This window comes from Oryctolagus cuniculus, chromosome 11 (assembly GCF_051225735.1).
Source record: "Oryctolagus cuniculus isolate XC-2025 breed Fujian yellow rabbit chromosome 11, ASM5122573v1, whole genome shotgun sequence".
Taxonomy (NCBI): Eukaryota; Metazoa; Chordata; class Mammalia; order Lagomorpha; family Leporidae; genus Oryctolagus; species Oryctolagus cuniculus.
The window spans coordinates 106,174,467-106,196,724 of NC_142877.1; the positions used below are offsets into that span (position 1 = coordinate 106,174,467).

Here is a 22,258-nt window from a genome sequence, read left to right on the forward strand (position 1 = left end):
CCATCTTCTTGGCAGTCCTGGAAGCAGTGGCAGGAAGAGAACAACATTCGACCAGTGGCTCTTGTGTGCGTGCATGATCCAGAGATTCTAGTGGAAGGAAAACTCTGCAGTCCCCACTGACTTTGAGCCTGACTAGAAGGTTGCTGGGCACCCACGTAGGACTGTGAGGCACACCCAGCCTCCCATGTCAAGATGCTTAGGTGGAGCTGTCACAGTGGACATCTGCCTCTCTGTTGACTTGATAGACTGGCAGGGCAGAGCAAAACTACACCCACAGACTGTGGGATCCTTGTGTTCTGAGGCTATGGGGACTCAGTGGTTACATGAAAAGGTACAGGGTGCAGCTGGGTCTCTGGGAAATCATGCTCAGAGCTCCCTGGTTACCTGGGGCAAGTCATTGCAGTGGGAACTGTGCTCCCAATGAGGACTGTGCAGGTGATTTGTGTGGTTTGTATGGTGGCGTGGATTAGTATTGGACACACTGAGGGCTAACACCCAGGCATCACTCAGCTTGGAAAATAAGAGGTGAGGGGATGATCACACCAAGAGAGGTGCCATTTCCCTACCTCTGTAAACAAGGAGATCTACCATCATGCCCAACTTGGGTGTTACCCTAGATACCTCATTCCACCTTGGAGCACTAACTAGAGCTCACTGACCACACCCACCACATACCTCTTGGTATTCAGATGAAGATATTGGGGAAATTCCAGAAACAGAATTCAAAAAAATAATCATAGGTTTAAAACCATACATGACATGAATGAAAATTTTTCCCATGAAATTGAAATTTTAAAGAGAAATCAAAATAAAATATTAGAAATGAAGAATTCAATAGATAAAATTTAAAAAAGCAGCAGAAAGCCTTAACAGCAGACTTGGTGAGGCAGAAGAAAGAACACCCCCAAGCTTGAAGACAAATCTTTGGAACTCTCAGTCAGACCAAAAAAACACACAAACACACACACACACACACACACACAAAACAAAAAAGAAAGAAAAACAAACAAATAAAAACAAGACAAAGAAATGAGAAAACTTAAAAATAGTGTTGCAGATTTAAGTATTTAAGGAATACTATTAAATGGCCCAACGTATGGGTCTCAGGAGTTCTTGAAGGTGTGGAAAGAGAATAGACTTGAAAGCTTATTTAGTGAAATAATTACAGAAAATTTCACCAATTTGGAGAGAGAAAGGGATGTACAAGTAGAGGAAGCACATAGAACTCCTAACAAGCATGACCAGAAAAGACTCTCCAGTTAAAAGATACAGACTAGCTGAATGGATTAAAAAACAAGAACCATCTATTTACTGCCTCCAAGAAACATATCTCACTAACAAAGACACACACAGACTGAAATTGAAAGGATTGAAAAAGTTATTCCATGCTAACAGAAATCAAAAAAGGGCAGATGTTGCCATACTAATATTAGACACAATAGACATTAAAACAAAAACTGTTAAAAGAGACAGAGAAGGGCACTATGTAAAGATTAAGGGATCAATTCAACAGGAAGATATGACTATAATAAATGTATATGCACCCAAATACAGGGCACCTTGCTATTTAAAAGAAATGTTAATGGATCTGAAGAGAGATATATACTCCAATGCAATAGTAACGGGGACTTTGACACCCTACTTTCAGCAATGGACAGATCAACTAGACAGAAAAACAACAGAGGGGGCCGGCGACATAGCTCACTTGGTTAATTTTCTGCCTGTGGCGCGGCATCCCATATGGGCACCGGGTTCTAGTCCTGGTTGCTCCTCTTCCAGTACAGCTCTCTGCTGTGGCCCGGGAAGGCAGTGGAGGATGGCCCAAGTGCTTGGGCCCCTGCACCAGCATGGGAGACCAGGAGAAAGCACCTGGCTCCTGACTTCAGATCAGTGTAGCTCTGGCCATAGTGGCCATTTGGGGGGTGAACCTACGGGAGGAAGACCTTTCTCTCTGTTTATTCAAAACAATTGAAAGGGATGTAATCCTCCCAATATGTGAGCCTTGCATCACCTCAAATCCAAACCAGAAAATGATACCACAGAGAAAGAGAACTATAGATCAATGAACGTAGATGCAAAAATCCTCAATAAAATATTAGCTAATCGAATCCAACAACACATTAGAAAGTTCATTCACTCGGACCAATTGGGATTTATCCCTGGTATGCAGGGGCAGCTCCACAACTGCAGATCAATCGATGTGATACTTCATATTAACAAACTGAAAATGAAAACCATATAGTTATCTCAATAGATGCAGAGAAAGCTCTTGATAAAGTACAACATCCTTTCATGATGTAAACCTTAAGCAAACTGGGAGTAGAAGTAACATTCCTTAACACAATCAAAGCAATTTATGACAAACCCATGGCCAGCATCCTATTGAATGAGGAAAAGCTGGAAGCATTCCCTGTAAGATCCAGAACCACGCAAGGATGCCCACTCTCAACACTGCTATTTAATATAGTCCTGGAAGTTTTAGCCAGAGCCATTAGGCAAGAAAAAGAAACCAAATGGATACAAATTGGAAAAGAGGAAATCAAACTATCCCTCTTTGCAGATGACATGATCCTATATATATAGGGGATCCAAAAGACTCCAGTGGGAGACTATTGGAATTCATAAAAGAGTTTTGTAAAGTGGCAGGATATAAAATCAACACAGAAAACTCAATAGCCTTTGTATGCACAGACAATTCCATGGCTGAGGAATAACTTTTAAGATCAGTTCCAATCACAATATCTCCAAAAAGAATTAAGTACCTTGGAATAAATTTAACCAAGGGAATTAAAGATCTCTACTTGAAAATTACAAAACACTGAAGAAAGTAATAGAAGATATTTAAAAATGGAAACATCTCCCATGTTCATGGATTGGAAGGATTAATATCATCAAAATGTCCACAATACCAAAAGCAATTTAGATATTCAATGCTTTTCCAATCAAAATAACAATGACATTCTGTGCAAATCTAGAAAAAAAAAGATACTAAAATTCACCTGGAAAGACAAGAGACCCAGGAAAGCTAAAGCAGTCTTATACAACAAAAACAAAGTGAGAGGCATCACAATATCTGATTTAAATACATATTACAGGGCAATTATAATAAAAACAGCCTATTACTGGTACAAAAGCAGATGTGTAGACCAAAGAAATAGAATAGAAACTCTAGAAATCAATCCACATCTACAAACAACTTGTCTTTGACAAAGCATAAACCAATACCTGGAGCAAGGACAGTCTCCTCAACAAATGGTGCTGGGGAAACTATTTTAACATGCATAAGTATGAAGCAAGACCCATATCTTACATATCTTACACAAAAATCCACTCAAAAATGGATTAAAGACCTAAATCTATGATCTGATACCATCAAATTACTAAAGAACATTGGGGAAACTCTGAAAGACATTAGCATAGGCAAAGACTTCTTGGAAAACATCCCAGAAGCACAGACAATCAAAGCCGAAATTGACAAATGGGATTACATCAAGCTGAGAAGCTTCTGCACTGCAAAAGAAACACTAGCAAAGTAAAGAGGCAACTGACAGAATGGGAGAAAATACATGTAAACTATGCAACTGATAATAGGTTAACACCCAGAATCTATAAAGAGCTCAAGAAATTCAACAACAAAACAAACAATCCAGTTAAGGAGTGAGCAAAGGACTTGAACAGTCATTTTTCAAGAGAGGAAGTCCAAATGGGCAAGGGACACTTGAAAAAATGCTCAGAATCATTAGCCATCATGGAAATGCAAATCAAAACCACAATCAGGTTTCATCTCAATCCGGTTAGAATGCCTCTCATACAGAAATAAAAGAAAAATTAATGCTGGTGAGGAGTGAGGAAAAAGGTACCCTAATCCACTGTTTATTGGAATGTAAACTGGTGCAGCCACTGTGAAAGACAATATAGAGATACCTCAGAAATCTGAATAGAGACCTACCATATGATCCAGCCATTCCACTCCTGGGAATTTACCCAAACCAAATGAAATCAGCATATGAAAGAGTTAGTTACACCCCCATGTTCATTGCAGCACAATTTACAATAGCTAAAATATGGAATCAACCTAGATGTTCATCAACTGTTGGATGGATAAAGAAACTATGATATATATACACTATGGAGTACTACTCAGCTATAAAGAAAAATGAAATCTTGTCTTTGCAACAAAATGGACAAGATGAAACCATTATACTTAGTGAAATAAGCCAGTCCCCAAAAGACAGATATCTGCCTTTTCACCTGATCCGAGGTACCTAAATGTAATATTTAGGCGTGAAATGGATATTTTGAGATTCTATGATTGTTTACAGTCCCTGTCTCTTCTGTTGAGAAGCAATGTTTTTTTTCTTCATACTATTTATTGAACTTTTTTACTTAGTGTCAGGTTAACTATATGATCATTAAGTAAAATGAAAACAGATTTTTGTAAAACTTAAGAGTGGGAATGTGAGAGGGAGGAAGAACAAGGGTTGGAGCTTGGGTTATGGGAGGATAGGGTGGAAAGTATCACTATGTTCCTAATCTGTATATATGAAATACATGAAATTTGTATAAATTAAATGAAACTTTAAAAAATTAAAATAACGCAAGTTTTAAAAAAAGAAAAAGAAATAAAAATCTTCAGCAAGGCTTCTAGGCCCTTGCAATCTGGTTTCCATTAATTCATCCAACTTCACATCTGACCACAATCTCTTCACTCCCTGGGCTCCAATCACTTGGTCCCCATACAGGCCAAAATTTTCCTTCCAAGCTTTGGATTGTCCAATGCTTCTACTTAAAATAATCTTCCCTTCGCCTTTTTTTATCTTTGGATCCCTAAACAGTTCCATTTTCTTCTACAATGTTCTCTGACAGCATCATGTATTTCTCAACCTAGTGGCTCTAGCTTTTCAAAGAGAAAGGTAATGTTTTCTTTGTGTATCAGTCTGAGCCTAGTGACTAACACCTTCCTGACATAATGGTTGCTCAATATTGTCCTGTAAATGATTGGATAAATGAATATTCTAGTGAATAACTCCTGTTTTCAGTAAAGGAAACTAAGGCTTGGAAAGAATAAGCAATTTGAGACAATATTCAGAGCAAATGCAATACATATTTTGTTAAAAGGCCATTCTAACTATCTAGATGGAAAAAATGGCATAAAAACTTCATGACAACTTCACTTAAAATACCATAATGAAACATACATTGTGGCCAAACAGGTTAAGCCACTGTTTGGAACATGCACATCCCATATCACAGTGCCAGTTCCAGTTCCAGCTACTCTGTTCTTCAATCAAGCTTTCTTCTAATGCATGTAAGAAGGGAGCATATCATGGCCCAAGTACTTGGGTTCCTGCCACCCATGTGGGAGACCTGAATGGAGTTTCCGGCCCCTGTCTTTGAGCTGGCCAAACCTTAACTGTTGTGAGCATTTGGAGAGTGAACCACTGATGAAAGACCTCTCTCTCTCTCTGCCCAATCTCTCTCTTTCTCTTCTTTGTCTTTCTCCTTTTCTGTCAATCTGCCTTTCAAATATATATATGTGTGTGTGTGTGTGTGTATAGATATATATGTGTGTATATGTATATATATTCCTTTAAAAGATGCCTTTAGATATTTTTTGGACGAGAAAGAGCTTTTGAGTTGCAGAACATTATCAAAGACTTGGAATAGAACTTAGTAATCTCTCCCGATTCTTGACATCAGAGAACCCTTAATCAGATCTGTCCCCATGAACATATGATAATACAGCAAGGGCATCTTGCCTTTCTGAAATTTAAAAACTGCTGTACATATAAATAAGTATCTGAAGTTTTTATTTCTTAATATATTGCTTCTATTTGGAAGCCCAGCGGAACAAAGAACATTTTGCTAACAAACATTATCTCTTAATGATGATCCTTGTATTGATCTAAGGAAAACTGAAAAGGGAATAGAGTGAACTGGAATGAAATACAGAATCATTCCACTGATTTTATGGAATTCTACCTGCCACTTAGAGCTATGAGGATGAATGACTTATACTCCCTGTAAAAAGTCATTCTTGGACTATCACAGATGACAAGTCATCCTAAGAGAGTCACTAGCAGTCTGCAGTTTGGGTGTAATGAATACCTGTTTTCTAAACCTGTTTTCTCATCTGCAAAATTTCTCTTCGAGTGGCTATATGATGAGATGCAATTACTGGAAAGGACTTAGCATACTGCCCAGTACATAATCATTTATACCAGTTGGAATACTTTCTTCACAAGGAACAGAAAATCTGATGGGTAGTGGCCTAAATCATTCACATATTTATTGTTCAGTTGACAAGAGGCATGGAATAAACTGCCCAGCTAGCTACTGAGCTACTGAGGAGGCATTTCTCAAATTTTCTTGACCTCACTTTCGCAGTGGAAAAAATGTCTGTCACTGCTCCAGTCAAGGATTTCACAAGCACCTGCTATTTGACAGGAATGGCTAGATCTTTCTTGAGAAATCCAACAGAATGCTATGCTCCACTTGCTAGAAACAGATCTCAAAAACATCTCTAGTACAATCAGTGGCTGAGAGAATTGTAATTGTTGCAACTGACTTACCTAATCAATTTGCCTTCTTTTAAGCTGGGTCTAGCCCTTAGAATAGGATCCCGCTCTGTCAGTAAGGCTAAAACAGGGTGAATAGATATTGGTTAAGAGTATCTTGGGACAGAGTTGGTCATTCCTATGATTGTGAGTAGTAAGAGTGTGATGTTATGCTAAACTCTAAGAGCAATATTCAGGGTATAATGGAAAACAAAGCAGACAGCCCAAGGTCACACTGTCACCCAAAGGCATAAGTAAAACTGGAATCCACTTCTTTCTAACTTCAAAGTATATATCCTTTCCAGAATGATACCTTGTTATTCAACAGCAAGTACAATAGAATACAAATGATTGTTTAATTATAGGGATAAATCCATTAACAGAATAGTTACAAAAAATAATTATTCAAAAAAATTATCAAGCAAATTTGCTCAGATTGCAATTCTGACAAGTCATTTGGAAAGTTGCATGTTCAATTTGATGAGTAAAATTGCATGTGTAAAATCTGTTTTCAACATGACAGTAACTCCAATTAGTTAAAATAAATTATAATTTCTTCATTTGTAAAAATCTTTTTAGTTCCCAAAAAATCCGACACAAAGAAGTAGAGATAAATTTATTCATATGTAACTGAAAATGTAACTCTGTGAGAGTAGGAGTTTTTACCTCTTGTACCTAGAATAATGATAAACACATAGTATATGTTAAATAAATGCTAAATGAATAAATATGAATAAACGCATGAATACCGAGCATTTTCAGAGGAGGTGTTATGGTACAATAGGACTTATCCTCCCAAAACTCATGCGGATGTTTGTCTTAATGTTAGTGGTTGATGGTTTAAGGGTGGAGACTTGATCTAACTGTGGCAGTTAGGAGGTAAGACTGGCGGGAGTTCTTTAGGTCACTGGGGGCATGCCTTCAGAGGGTGGTTCTTGCAAGATACTTGAATACTACTTGAGTTCAAGTCTGGCCGAGGTTCTCTGTCTTGGCTCACCATGTGATCATGCCTCTGCATCCACCATGACAAGCCTCCACAGACTCTGGGGCCACTCCGTCCTGAACTGCAACCCCAAAACTGTGCGTTAAATGAAACCCTTTCTTTCCCAAAGAAGCTTCTCCCAAGTATTTTGATTAAAGCAACAAAAAGCTGAGTATTATAAGTAGCATAATATGGAATTATGGGTACAACCTTGGGAGACAGATGCCCCTAGAGTCAAGTTTTAATTTAGTTATTTCCCATTTTAAGATATTCCACAAATTACATTTAAAGCTTCTAAATCTTGGTTTCCTCACAAATAAAATAGTCAATATCATGGCATCTGACTTAATATGAGATATGTAGACAGAACTTAGCACAAGAACCTGGCACATAGTAATTCATCAGTATATTTTAGCCAGTGCTATCTTCATCATCCTCAACATTGTCATCATCATCATTGGTAGCATTTTGCAATATAAAGGCAAAACACTTATCATAAGGCCAGTGCAGCACAATGAGTTAAGTTGCTGTCTGCAATGCCAGTATCCCAATGGGCACTGGTTTAATTCCCAGGTGCTCTAATTCTGATCCAGCTCCCTGTTAATGAGCCTGGGAAAGCAGTGAAGGATGGCCCAAATCCTTGGGCCCCTGCACTCATGTGAGAGACCCAGAAGGATCTCGTGGCTCCTTGCTTCAACCAGGCCCAGCCTTGGCCACTGTAGTTGTTTGGGAAGTGAACCAGTGGATGGAAGATCTTTCTGTTTCTACTTTTTTCTCTCTTTATCTATAACTCTGCCTTTCAGAGAAATAAATAATGAATCTTTAAAAATCAAATGCGGTTTCTCCTTACAATTTTTTTTAAAGATTAATTAATTAATTTGAAAGAGTTACACAGAGAGAGAGAGGAGAGGCAGAGAGAGAGGAAGAGAGAGAGAGAGTGAGTTCTTCTACCTGCTGGTTCACTCCTCAATTGGCTGCAACAGGGGGAGCTGCGCTGATCCAAAGCCAGGAGTCAGGGGCTTTCTCCGGGTCTCCCGTGCAGGAGACTTGGGCCATCTTCTACTGCTTTCCCAGGCCATAGCAGAGAGCTGGATTGGAAGTGGAGCAGCCAGGACTCAAACCAGCACCCATATGGGATGTTGGCACTGTAGGCAGTGGCTTTACCCACTATGCCACAGCACCAGCCCCAAGTTTCTCCTTACAATTAAGACAACTTTTGGGTTGGGTAGTGTGGCATAACAGGTTAATCAGCTGCCTGTGACACTGGCATCTCATATGGGCACTGGTTTGTGTCCCAGCTCCCCCACTTCCAATCCGGCTCCCTGCTAATACCTTAGAAAAACAATGGACAATGGCCCAAGTGGTTGGACCCCTGAACTCACATGAGAGACCCAAATGAAGCTCCTGGCTCCTGACTTTGCCCTGGCCCAGCCCAGATCATGGTGGCCATTTGGGGAGTCAATCAATAGACAGAAGACCTCTTTCTCTCTGCTTCTTTCTCTCTCTCTGTAACTCTGTCAAATGAATAAATAAATCTTTAAAAACAATAATAAAATACATATTTCAACTGCTAGGTATATTTGTCCCCTTTTCCTAAGTCCATCATAAAGATAAAATAGAAATGGATCACAGAATGTGGAAGTGCATTGGAATACATCGAGGTATCCTAGAGACTGGTAATAATGAAGGGTGGGCATGAGTAAATGGAAGTAGACCACAGAGGAATGTTGTGGTAGCTAGAGCACAGGGAAGTTTATAAATCTGGAGAAAGCTTAGCATCATGGAAGATCAGGTTCTGGAAGCCCTCACATATGCAATAGATGGGAGATATGTGATGTATGAAACACATCTCAACATAAAAGTATAAAACTGTATTCGTTTTTGGAACTTAAAGTGAGATAATTAACTTGAATATCAGAAAGGGACAAGACACAGCAGCATAGCAGCTGAAGTAGAAGCCAGAGCTAACCATCTAATATAGATAATGCTAGTAGGTACAGAGACCCTCCACGTGTCAGTGGTACTAAAATTTTAGTATCCACAGTTGTGTTTAATATTCACAATCACCAGTTGGGTTAGAGACGGTGATTTTCAACCTCACTCAGTGCATGAGGAAACAAGTTCATAGAGCATCATCTAAATGAAACGGAGTTGATCAGAGTTACATTCAATGATATGTACTAAAACCAGATTTCTGTGACTTAACCAAATATGAGTTTAATGAGTACAGCAATCAGAGCTAATACAAAAGCTTAGAAAGTCATTGAAGATATAGTTTCCTCCTAGCTTCTAATTGCACTGTCTCTAGCATATGTCTGTTAACCTCATGGTCAGGAGATGGCTGCTCTACCTCCAGCCATTGCATTTGTCATGCAGGCAGAAAGAAGGGGAAAATCAAAGAACACGGTACATATTAGCTGAATCTATTTCTTTTGATGTGGAAAATGATACCGCTTTCCAAACAGTCCTATTTACATCCAGTTGACCAAAATAAATTAATAGTTACTTTAATTAAGGAAGCAGGGAGATAAGAATATCTTTACCTGGAATATTATTGCTTTAAATAAAACTGGTATTGTGTCAGAAAGGAGAGAATAGTTACTGGGTCAACAAACAGTTGTGACTATCATGATGGCTATTGGATGCCAAAGCTCAATAAATAAATGTTCTTATAGTCACCATTCCAGTACTAAATTTGGAAATTCTAAACTTCTTCTATATCCCCCATAAAAAAGGGTTCAAGACCAATTTGTCACTCCAGTGATAGTTTTCATTAAAGTACTGCTTCTGAAATCCCAGCCCTGAAGCAAAGAGGAAGGAAGACTGAACAGTGCCCCCGCTCTTGAATCACTACTCACCTCCCTTACCCTTTTACAATGCAGTAAATGACCATCAAGCCTTCTGCTCCCCGATGACCAAACACCGAAAATAATTTTCTTTGAGAAGACTTTGTTCAACCTAATTTGTGAGTAAAATTTCCTAAGGGCAGCAGTGAAAGGCCGAAGATAATGAGGAAGTCTTCAAACTCAGAGGAACTGATGAGATCTGCTCTCTTAAGTTACCACACACCATTAATCAATTGTTACTAGGCAGAGGCACGGATCCCAGATAGAGGTCAATGGATCACATGACCCAAAGCACTCCAAATCCCCAGTGTCCTGCTGCTTGAACTAAAGCCTGAATGACTTTGTAACTTAGCAGGACTCACAACCTATGCTGATTGCTGATTTTTCATATCGAAGGTTCAGGTCAAACTGTAGAAGTCTCCGGGTGAAGCAAAGTAGAAAAGCAAGGGACAGAGAGCCAAGCAAAGTAGGGGAAGAGGTCACACAACAAACAGGACAAGTTGATCACACAATCACAAGAAAGAACCAAACTGGAAGCAAAGATTGCATTTAGCACTTTATCTAACTTTCTGTACCCCTATTTGAAGATTATAATATATTGACCTGTCATTTTAAAAAAACATTTAAATTTAATCTTATCCATTTTGTCAATCCAACTGACAGATATTATATTCCATCCTTTTCCTTGGAGCACAGTATTTTGATTTTTCAGATGCTCTGTAAACCAGATCCCATTATGTTAGAGCTGTAAAGTGTCTTGCTCTTCTTTGCTTTGACTTCCCCTCTGATTTTATTTATTTTATTTTCAGAATCTGGAAGATTCTGAAAAATAGATACGTAAACAACTCAACATCTCCTTTACCTATTTCTTATATTAGCAAAATCCTCAAATCCCAAACTCTATTAGTTCATTCTTCAGATTCTAGAATTTTCTTAGTACTAAGAAATAATATCAACGTAAAAAAGTCAAGTTGCCTACTACAAGGAGCAGATCTCTTTTATTTGTTTTATTTTCCAAGTAATTATACGCTATCTTGGGTCTGTATGTTATTGGTCACATTGTAAACAAATCTGGGCAACAACCACATTGGGTAGAAATACACAAAATGCCAACCTGAGAAACCAATCAGGCAATGGAGAAGTTCTATTTCCATATCATTTTAGATGTCGAACAAGTAGTGCTATTCCACTGTAAGCTTGGAAGCCCCCGTCATTAGTTCTCAAAGTAGCAGAGATCCTCTAATTTGTCAGATGAAACCTTCCCATAGTTATACCAAAGCAGAAAAATCTGTATACATTCTAATTTGCCATGACAAAGGTGAAGAGACAAAATGATTTAACTGAGGATCTCAGTGTCTATTGTTGGTGTAGGTTAAATCTTTTCTAATATCACCTTTTTTTTTAAAGTTCTGAAAGCCAGAGAGCATGTCAGATGAAAAGCTTAGGAATCTTTCTAGATATGGACAAAATATACCAAAAGTAAATCTTGCATATATTTTGACCAGTATTCTACTTTTAGGAATTTATATTGTAAAAATAATCAGAAGAGTACACAATAAGAATATGTAAAATGTAGTTATCATATCATCAAAATATATTTGATATGATGAAATTTGCAAATAACTAAAATTTTTCCCAAATAGTAAAATGGTTGATCAAATAACAGTGTAATAGTACATAAAACTATAATGGTATTTAAAAGGGTCATATCTGTTGATACTACAAAAGAAGTCACAATTCATTATGATAGAGGCAAAAAATCAACTCTTCATTGAACTAGATAGTATGAACTCTTTATTGAAAAATAAACTCTATGAGACTATGCTAAGAAAAATGTACAAAAGGATATGCTCCAAAATGTAAACAATGCTTATCATTAGTTGATTATACCATATGAAATTTCTGCTTCTTCTTAATACTTTTTCATAATTTATATTTTGTATTTTTAAATAATAATGAGAAAACTATGCAAGATGTTGTTTTCATCTTGAGGAGGAAAAAGAGGGAGAGGGTAGGAGAGAATTTTCTGCACTAATGCCTGCCTTGTCATCACAATGGTGACATGCATGCAAAGGGCCTAAAGAGAGAGGTGGAGAAAAAGCAAGAAGGAAGGCTTCACCACACTAAATGAAAAGCAAACAATATGCATAACAGCATCTTAAGATGTACCACTCTGCTGGGAAACCCCAAGACAAAAGAATTATCGGACACAACAGTTCAAAGCATATTGCACCTGTCAAAACGTCTGTCATCTTCTATAGAACTGCACCATTCTAAGAGAGAAAGGGGTAACTTTAGCAAAGTCACACAGGAACGACAGCTTACTTTGTCTCCTTCCTCTAGCCAACTCCTCCATCTGAAAGCCATTGAGCTCCATGCTAAAGATTGCCTGGAAGGACCAAACAATAGGAAGGTCTCTTTCATTGTCAAGGACAGTTACACTTTGAAGATGACGCTCAAAAAGAGGTTAAAATGGGTCAACAAGCAATTGTTGGGGCTAAGGAAGGACATGTGAAGAGAACATTGTTAAAGTCACACACAAAAAAAATCTCAATTTCAAGGAATTCAACTTTAATCTAGAGGAGGTGTGGGAAGGAAGACACTAACATGCAGTATTGACTTCTGATTTCATTCCAAAGAGGAATTAAGGGGGCAGGGGACCTACCCCTAAAGAATTAGTAGATAGTTTGTAGATGGTCTTTTCTATTCCAAACATCCAACTATGCAGTGTACTGGGAGATAAGTACAATTAAGGGCAAAGTGAGAAAATGTGATTTTGTTTTAAAAGAAAAATGAAAGATATGTAATTGGTGCTAACTTCATGCTGGTTACCACATTTTTAAGAATTAAATTTTTCAGGTGAACTTTAAGAAACGTGTTGCATTTTGTCTAATGATTGGAAAATGCCTTCCCTATTTAAACAGCAGTTACTATTTTTGTGCAATTTCTCAGATAGCCTGAATAAAGAAAGCTTAGAAACCCATTTGATAAAAGCTAATATACAGAAAAGCAGTGTGACAAATTCAAGTCAGCTTGCATAGGTTTATGTCTGGCTTTCTTGTATAGGATATGTGACTTTAGACAACTAACTTAACCTCTCTACTCTCAGATTACTTCTTTGTAAACAGGGCTAACAGCAATACACCATGGTATTACTGGAAGAATTAAAGATAGTGCATTCTAGAGAAAGGAAACATAGGTCCACACAGAAACTTAGACATAAATATTGATGGCAGAATTATTAATAATAATGAAGTAGAGACCACCCCAATATCTATCAATTGATGAACAATTAAGCAAAATGTGGTATATCCATACAATGGAATATAAAAGAATATAAAGTGTTTGTGTATATGTATTAAATATATATAAAGTACTTTTATATGAAGTATATATATAAAGTAATTCATTAAAAGGAATTATTGTCATACAATAAAGATGAAAGCATCTTAAAAAATTACTTCAAGTGGGATGGGTGTTTAATGCAGTTGGGATTCCCCATCTGATATTTGAGTTGCCTGGGTTTGGGTCGTGGTTTTGTTCTTGATTCCACCTCCTTGCTAATGTGCTCTGATACAATTATTCTTAGGTGTTTAAATTTAACTGAAAAGTGATCCCTGTTAAATATAAGAGTGGGAATAAGAGAGGGAGGAGATGTATAGTTCAGCACATGCTCAATCAGACTTGCCACAAACGGCAGAGTTAGAAACATGCCAGGGGATTACAATTCAATCCCATCAAGGTGGCATGTACCAATGCCATCTCACTAGTCCCAGTGATCATGATAGGATTAAGAGTCAAAGGGATCACATAAACAAGACTAGTGTCTGCTAATACTACCTGATAGAATTAAAAAGGAGAGAACGATCCAACATGGGAAGCAGTATACACAGCAGACTCATAGAATGGCAGATGTCCTAAACAGCACTCTGGCCTCAGAATCAGCCCTTAAGGCATTTGGATCTGACTAAAAAGCCCATGAGAGTATTTCAGGCATGAAAAGCCAAGACACTGTGGCAAAAAAAAAAAAAAAAAAAAAACCACAACCTAAATGAATGATCTCTGTGAGTGAGATCCCAGTGGAAAGAACAGGCCATCAAAGAAGGAGGGACCTTTCTCTGAAGGGAGGAGAAAACTTCCACTTTGACTATGACCTTGTCTAAATAAGATCAGAGTCGGCGAACTTGGGAGGCTTCCATAGCCTTGGCAACTCATGACAAGAACCTCGGGTGATTACTGATGCCATAAACAAGAGTGTCAATTTGTTAAGTCAACAACAGGAGTCACTGTGCATTTACTCCCATGTAGGATCTCTGTCCTTAATGTGTTGTCCAATGTGAATTAATGCTATAACTAGTACTCAAACAGTACTTTACACTTTGTGTTTCTGTGTGGGTGGAAACTGTTGAAGTCTTTACTTAATTTATACTAAATTGATCTTCTGTATATAAAGATAATTGAAAATGAATCTTCATGTGAATGGAATGGGAGAGGGAATGGGAAATGGGAGGGTTGTAGGTGGGAGGGAAGTTATGGGTGGGGGAAAAGCCATTGTAATCCATAAGCTGTACTTTGGAAATTTATATTTATTAAATAAAAGTTCAAAAAATGTACTCTGATAGACAGTAGGTGATGGTTCATATACTGTGTCTCTGCCACCCACATGGGAGACCAAGATGGAGTTCCAGGTTTCTATCTTCAGCTTTCCCAACCCTGGCTTTTGCAGGCATTTGGGAATTGAACCAGTGGATGAAAGATTTTCTCTGTGTGTGTGTCTCTCTCTGTTTTTCTCTGCCTATCTGCCTTTCAAATAGATAAAAATAAATACTTTTAAATTATAAGTGAACAGATTATTTGCCAAACATCATGTATTATATGATTCCAGTTATTCATTAATATATTATTACATTCATATTTAATGTACAGAATAAGGAAATCTATACAGACAAGAGTAGATTAGTGCTTTCTTAGACCCAGGGGTTGGGGAGTAGAACAAGGTTACAGCTAAATGGTACAGGGTTTGTATTTAGCAAATGAAAGTGCTGTAAGATGGACTGTGGTGATAGTTGCACATATCTGTGAATACCCTAAAATTCAGGGAGTTTGTACATTCTAAATGGGTGATTTCTATGATATGTGAATATATCTCAGCAAAACAGCTAAAATAAATAAAAGTAATCAAGCAAGATTGATGGTCAAACTTGTTTGGCAAAAATAGAACAAAAACTCAAACAGAAAAAAAGGAGGGAGGGAAGGAGTAGGGCTACTGCAATAAAGAAGTCAGAATAGTGCGCAGCACACAGTAAGTGCTCAATAAGCAATGACCACCAGTATAATTTTTCTGATCAAATACAAATGCTGTGTGCACCTTGGGAAAAACTTTGGAAAACAGTATTGTTATGCATCCTAATAGGAAGATGGAAATTTCCATTTTAATTCTAAAGTATTCATATTTTAAAATATTTTGTTTTTATTTTATTTTTAAAATTTACTTGAGAAGCAGAGAGAGAGAGAGAGAGAGAGAGAGAGGTCATCCATTTGCTAGTTCACTTCCCAAATGCTCATAACAGCCAGGGCCAGACTGAAACTGTGAGCTAGGAATTGTATCCATGTCTCTCATTTGGGTGTCAGGGACTCAGCTACTAAAGTTATCTGCTGCCTCCCAGGATGCACATTAGCAGAAGTTAGAATCAGGAGTGGAGCTGGGATGCAAACCCAGGCACTCTGATATGGTATATGGGCCTTCTAGCCAGTATCTTTAACTGCTGGGACAAATGCCCACCACTAAAAATATTTTAAAATTTAAGTTTATGTCTCTGAAGTCAAAAGGCAAAATACCTGTCAAATAGTCTATTTAAAAAGATATATTTCAAAATGAAGGAATTTTTTTCTTTTTTGAAGAGCTTGTGATTTAACTACATAGAGTAAAGTATTTATTGGTGTCTCTAAATTTTATTTTTTCTTTGAAAGCAGTATGTTTATGTGTGCATGTGTGTGTGTGTGTGAGAGGGGGTGGGGGTGAAAGAGAGAGAGAATTAGAGAGAGAGAGATTCATTCTCCAAATACCTGCCAACAGCCCAGGATGGGCCAGACAAAAGCCAGGAGTTGGGAACACAATCCTCCGTGTAGCAAAGACCCAGATACTTGAGCCATCACCTACTGCCTCCCAGGGAGTGCACTGGTAGGAAGCTGGATATGAAGTGGAGCCAGTACTTGAACCTAAGCACTCTAACACAGGATGTGAACATCCAAATAAGTGGGTTAACACCACAGCACAGTGCCCACACCATGTCAACTCTGTAGCAATTGAATAGCTACAGAGTGAAACGGAGAAAAATGAAAAAGACCATTGTCTGTGAAATGTACTCACAGTTGGGTTCATTTTTTACAAAGTCTTTGGACTATTTTCCAAAGGCAATTCATACTATCCCTATATGAAAAAGATGGTATGTTTTGGTTATAAACATTCAAAATCTCAAGCAATTCAAAGATAAAATGAGTAAGGTTCACTTCCCTCCCCCACATGAATTCAACTTTTTTCTCCTCCTTTCCTCCTCAGTATCAACATATGTGTTTATAAATATGCAGATGTATTTCACTAAATGAAATAAATTATACATTTCTTTATCCTTTTTTAAAAATATATTTACTAAAAACCAATGGAGGGCTGGTGCTGTGGCATAGTAGGCTGAGCCTCTATATGTGGTGCTGGCATCCCATATGGGTGTCGGTTTGAATCCCAGTTGCTCCACTTCTGATTCAGTTCCCTGCTAATGGCCTGGGAAAGCAGTGGAACATAGTCCAAGTGCTTAGGCCCCTGCACCCACATGGGAGGTCTAGAAGATGCTCCTGGCTCCTGACTTATGATTGGCCCAGCTCTGGCCATTATAGCCATTGGGGAGTGAACTAGTGGATGGAAGACCTCTCTCTCTGTCTCTCCCTCTCTCTGTAACACTGCCTCTCAAATAAATAAATAAATCCTTAAAAAAGAAAGGAAGAAAAACCAATGGGAATGACACTTCAGAGACCTCATCTGCAACAGGCAATTTCAGGGCCCTTTTCCTTAAAGAGGCTTCTTCAAACTGTATATATTTCAGGCTCCACGAAAGTTGATTGGCTCTTAGTTGGTATTCCCTACTCTACCTACTACTTTATCCATTCTCCAAAGTCAAGTTCAAATTCTGTCACTGAAAGCCCTCTGTGATTACCAGGACTTAAATTGGACTCTGTCTCCTCTACATTTACACCTCACTTGTGTGCTATACAACTTCAATTTTTTTTCCTAAAACCCTCTGATGTAGTTTAGTTGGGAATTTTCAAATTTTTGTAGATTATGTCCCATAAATAATATGTAATGGTATATAGTCATGTATTATTTAAGGCTACCTTTATGGGGATCTCAGGTAGCATTCCCTATAAAATATATTAATAGATACTCATAAATAGGCCTAGTAAATACAATAAATAAGGACTGTCAAGGGGAGCCACTTCCAGTTGGCTCATAACTGACACTAAATGAACCTTGTTTTCAGAGATTGATTTTGGGTTTCAGAACTGTAATGAATGCCTTAAGGGCTGATTCTGAGGCCAGAGTGCTGTTTAGGATATCTGCCATTCTATGAGTCTGCTGTGTATTCCGCTTCCCATGTTGGATCATTCTCTCCCTTTTTTATTCTATCAGTTAGTATTTGCAGACACTAGTTTTGTTTATGTGATCCCTTTGACTCTTAATCTTATCATTATGATCAACTGTGAACAGAAATTGAACACTTGGACTAGTGAGATGGCATTGGTACATGCCACCTTGATGGGATTGAATTGCAGTCCCCTGGCATGTTTCTAACTCTACCATTTGGGGAAAGTCTGATTGAGCATGTTCCAAATTGTACATCTCTTCCCTCTCTTATTCCCACAACCATATTTAACAGGGATCACTTTTCAGTTAAGTTTCAACACTTAAACTTCCACTTTGACTATGACCTTGTCTAAATATGATCAGAGACAGCAAACTCAAAAGACCTCTATAGCCTTGGCAACTCATGACAAGAGCCTAGGGTGATTGCTGATGCCATAAACAAGAGTGTCAATTTGTTAAGTCAACAACAGGAGTCACTGTGTACTTATTCCTCATGTAGGATCTCTGTCCTAAATATGCTATACATTGTGATTTAATGCTATAACTAGTACTCAAACAGTATTTTACACTTTGTGTTTCTATGTGGGTGCAAACTGTTGAAAGCTTTAGTTAATATATGCTAAATTGATCTTTTGTATATAAAGATAATTGAAAATGAATTGATGTGAATGGAAGGGGAGAGGGAGCGGGAGAGGGGAGGGTTGTTGGTGGGAGGGAAGTTATGGGGGGGAAGCCATTGTAATCCATAAGCTGTTCTTTGGAAATTTATATTCATTTAAAATTTAAAAAAAAAAAAGAACTGTAATGAATGAGTATAGACCTGAATATTACTTTGCCATGATTTCACATCTCATCACCTAGATTTTAAATAATCCAAAATAGATCTTCACTGCCATATACCCCAGAAAAAAACTTTCAGCACATAATGGTTATTCAATAAATTTTACAGAATGGATGAGTGGAAGAATTAAGTCATACTAGGTTGAGCTTATCCAGGAAGGGGATTGTGCCTTTTTTCAGTGGACATACATAGCACCAGGGCCAGGGCTTAACATGTGGTAGATATGACAAATGTGGATGAGTTGAATAACACTTCTCAAATCTCTCACAATGATCACCTAGGACAGTAAGTATCCAATAAACATTCCATGATTGATCCTATATCACTGACTTTAAAAATCTGATTTCACACAATGGGAACACACAGGGTTGGGAGGCATAGAGGGAACATTAGCAGAGAAAAAGTAGACATGGCCAAATATTATTATGGAAAAGCATTGATACAAGGAGTCATATTTCACAAAGATCTTAGACCGTTCAAAAGAAATGCCACACACCTTAAACATTCTGCAGCATTTTTCTTAGTGTCACCTCTTTCTTGACAACAACCTCTTTCCTAAGTCTCTATATTATTTCAAGTCCTCAGCATCAAATTTGTAGATGAAAAAAAATTGCCTTATTTCTCTCTTTGGGTGGTTTCAGATTGTTTTACAGAGTTGGGCTGAAAGATCACATTTGGAGGATGCCAGCTGGCATCTGTAACCTGAACTGAACTTTTCCAAGTTGGAGTCTCTAAATAGAATAATTTATTAATCCATCAAGCACATACTACATTTTTAAACATAGAATTTGCTTTGTATAAGATATTGGAGTGTAATGTCTGTAAGCAAAGGGTGATGGACGCAATCACCATTTGGCCAAATTGCTTTGCCTCTGTGTTTCAGCTTCCACACTGGGTAATACCGCTGAAATCACAGAACTGATAAACAATATAGGAAATGAAAACTTCTCAAAAACACATGATGGCTTGGTCACTAGATATACCGCTCAATGTCCATGTAAGGTAGTTGGATCTCCAAGCCCTTAAATGTCCCCAACTTATCCAAAGACAATATATGCGCTAATTGTTGTTGATATTGGTCATAAAATAATGACTTACATTTGTACATTACTCTTAATTTTTTTTTTGACAGGCAGAGTGGACAGTGAGAGAGAGAGAGACAGAGAGAAAGGTCTTCCTTTGCCATTGGTTCACCCTCCAATTTTAGTTTGATAGTAACAAAATATTTTATCCCAATTGAACAGTGAAGAAACTGAGCCAAATCGTGGGAGTGACATTGAATTCAGGTCACATTTACAGGAACATATTCTTAGCTCCTCATGTCTAGGTTGGCTCTGGCCCATAGCCTTTCCTTAATGCTCCTACTACAATATCCCACCCCTTTCACTAGTCTGATGTTGGTCAGCTCCAATAAACTTGAAAAGCATTGCCATCTTTCATAAACCTCAAAACCGCCTTCCTTTCCCCTGTTTTCTGAGCTTTCATTCACAGGGCTGATGTTGTTTCATACAAAAAGAACTATGTGATAATCATCTCTAATCCTGCTTTGCCCTTCAAAGAGTTCAAATTCATGTATGTTGTCAACCCACAATTATCACTTCACATTCTGCGCCAGGTTATAAGGAGGTAACAGGACTTAAATGAAATTTCTATGCTCACCTCATTTATGTATCAACAGCCTGGTATAAAAGCTGCTTTATAGGTGTTGGTGACATACAAACACCCATATTCATATGTGTGTATACATATATATATATACTACTTTTAATAATATACAATATGAATTTGTATGTATGATAAAATTTTATTATGTAATGATAATAATGCTTTTAAACTGGCTTACACATATGTGTATAATTTTTTATTATCATTAAAAATTAAGTTATCTTATCCAGGAAATGGAGATAATAATATCTATTGCATGAAGTCATTGTGAGGATTAAGTGAATTGAACATTTATAACAGTTCCTACTACACAATAAATATTAGCTTTCTATAGTTATTTTTTTATTTTACGTTTTTAAAAGGATTCCTTGCTTATAGACAGTTTTCACTAAAGATTGTCTTTAATATTCAATCTCTTCAATGCACCAATATTTTAATTCAATATCTATTTTCCAATGCACCTTTGAGAAAAATATTTTCATAAAGTAGCATATTCTGCTTCTTAGAAGACACATAGAGTATATGGTAGTAAATATGCATAAGTAAAGTCATATACTTTAAACAGAAGAAATCAAAGCAAATTTTAACTGAGAAATGACACAATTACTTGATGCCCTAGTACCTCAACCAAGTCCTCACTGCCTCATTGTGCTATACATGAACATATATTAGTTATTTCCAAAAATTGAGCACCCTCAATTATAGCTGTTTAATTCAGCACTGTTTAAGGAGTGTTTTGTACCCTCATGCTCATCTCAGAACAATTTACAATGGCTAAGATATGGAATCAACCCAGATGTGCATCAACTGAGGACTGGATAAAGAAAGTATGGTATACATACACTATGGAGTACAACACAGTGATAAAGAAAATGAAATCCTTTCATTTGCAAAAAAATGGATACAACTGGAAACCATTATACTTAGTGTAGTAAGCCAGTCACAAAAAGACAAATACCATATGGTTTCTCTGATCTGTGGTAACTAAAGAGTACCTAAAATGCAGTCTATAGGAGTGAAACTGACACTTCAAGATGCATTGATTTTGGGCCGGCGCCACAGCCCAGTAGGGTAATCCTCCACCTAGCGGTGCCGGCACACCAGGTTCTAGTCCCAGTCAGGGCGCCGGATTCTTTCCCAGTTGACCCTCTTCCAGGCCAGCTCTCTGCTGTAGCCAGGGAGTGCAGTGGAGGATGGCCCAAGTTCTTGGGCCCTGCACCCCATGGGAGACCAGGAGAAGCACCTGGCTCCTGCCTTCGGATCAGCGCGGTGCACCGGCCACAGTGCACCAGCCGTGGCGGCCATTGGAGGGTGAACCATCGGCAAAAGGAAGACCTTTCTCTCTGTCTCTCTCTCCTCTCTCACTATCCACTCTGCCTGTCAAAATAAAAGATGCATTGATTTTGAACAGCCTTTGCCTTGACTGTCAAGGAACAATATTTTTTTCTTTTTTCTTCATACTAATTGGTGAACATTAATCCTACTTAGAGTAGGATTAATTTTATGATTATAAAAATTATCTGAAAATTGATCTCTGTAAAAAATAAGAATGGGAAAGGAAGAGGGAAGAGAAAGAAGGGCAGGAGTATGGGTGGGAGGGAGGTTGGGGAGAAAGATTCCTCATGTTCCCAAATCTGTATCTATTAAATGCATGAAGTTGCATTCCTTAAATAAAATAAAATAATTAAATACACACACACAAACACACACAGAATGAACAGCATGGGGAAA

General features: G+C 37.8%; 1 long non-coding RNA gene across 2 annotated transcripts in view; it reads right to left on the reverse strand.

The window, feature by feature from the left end:
* Positions 1 to 22,258, reverse strand: part of LOC149123601 (uncharacterized) — a 38,880-nt gene that overhangs the window by 14,297 nt on the left and 2,325 nt on the right. The gene's annotated exons all lie outside the window — the stretch shown is intronic.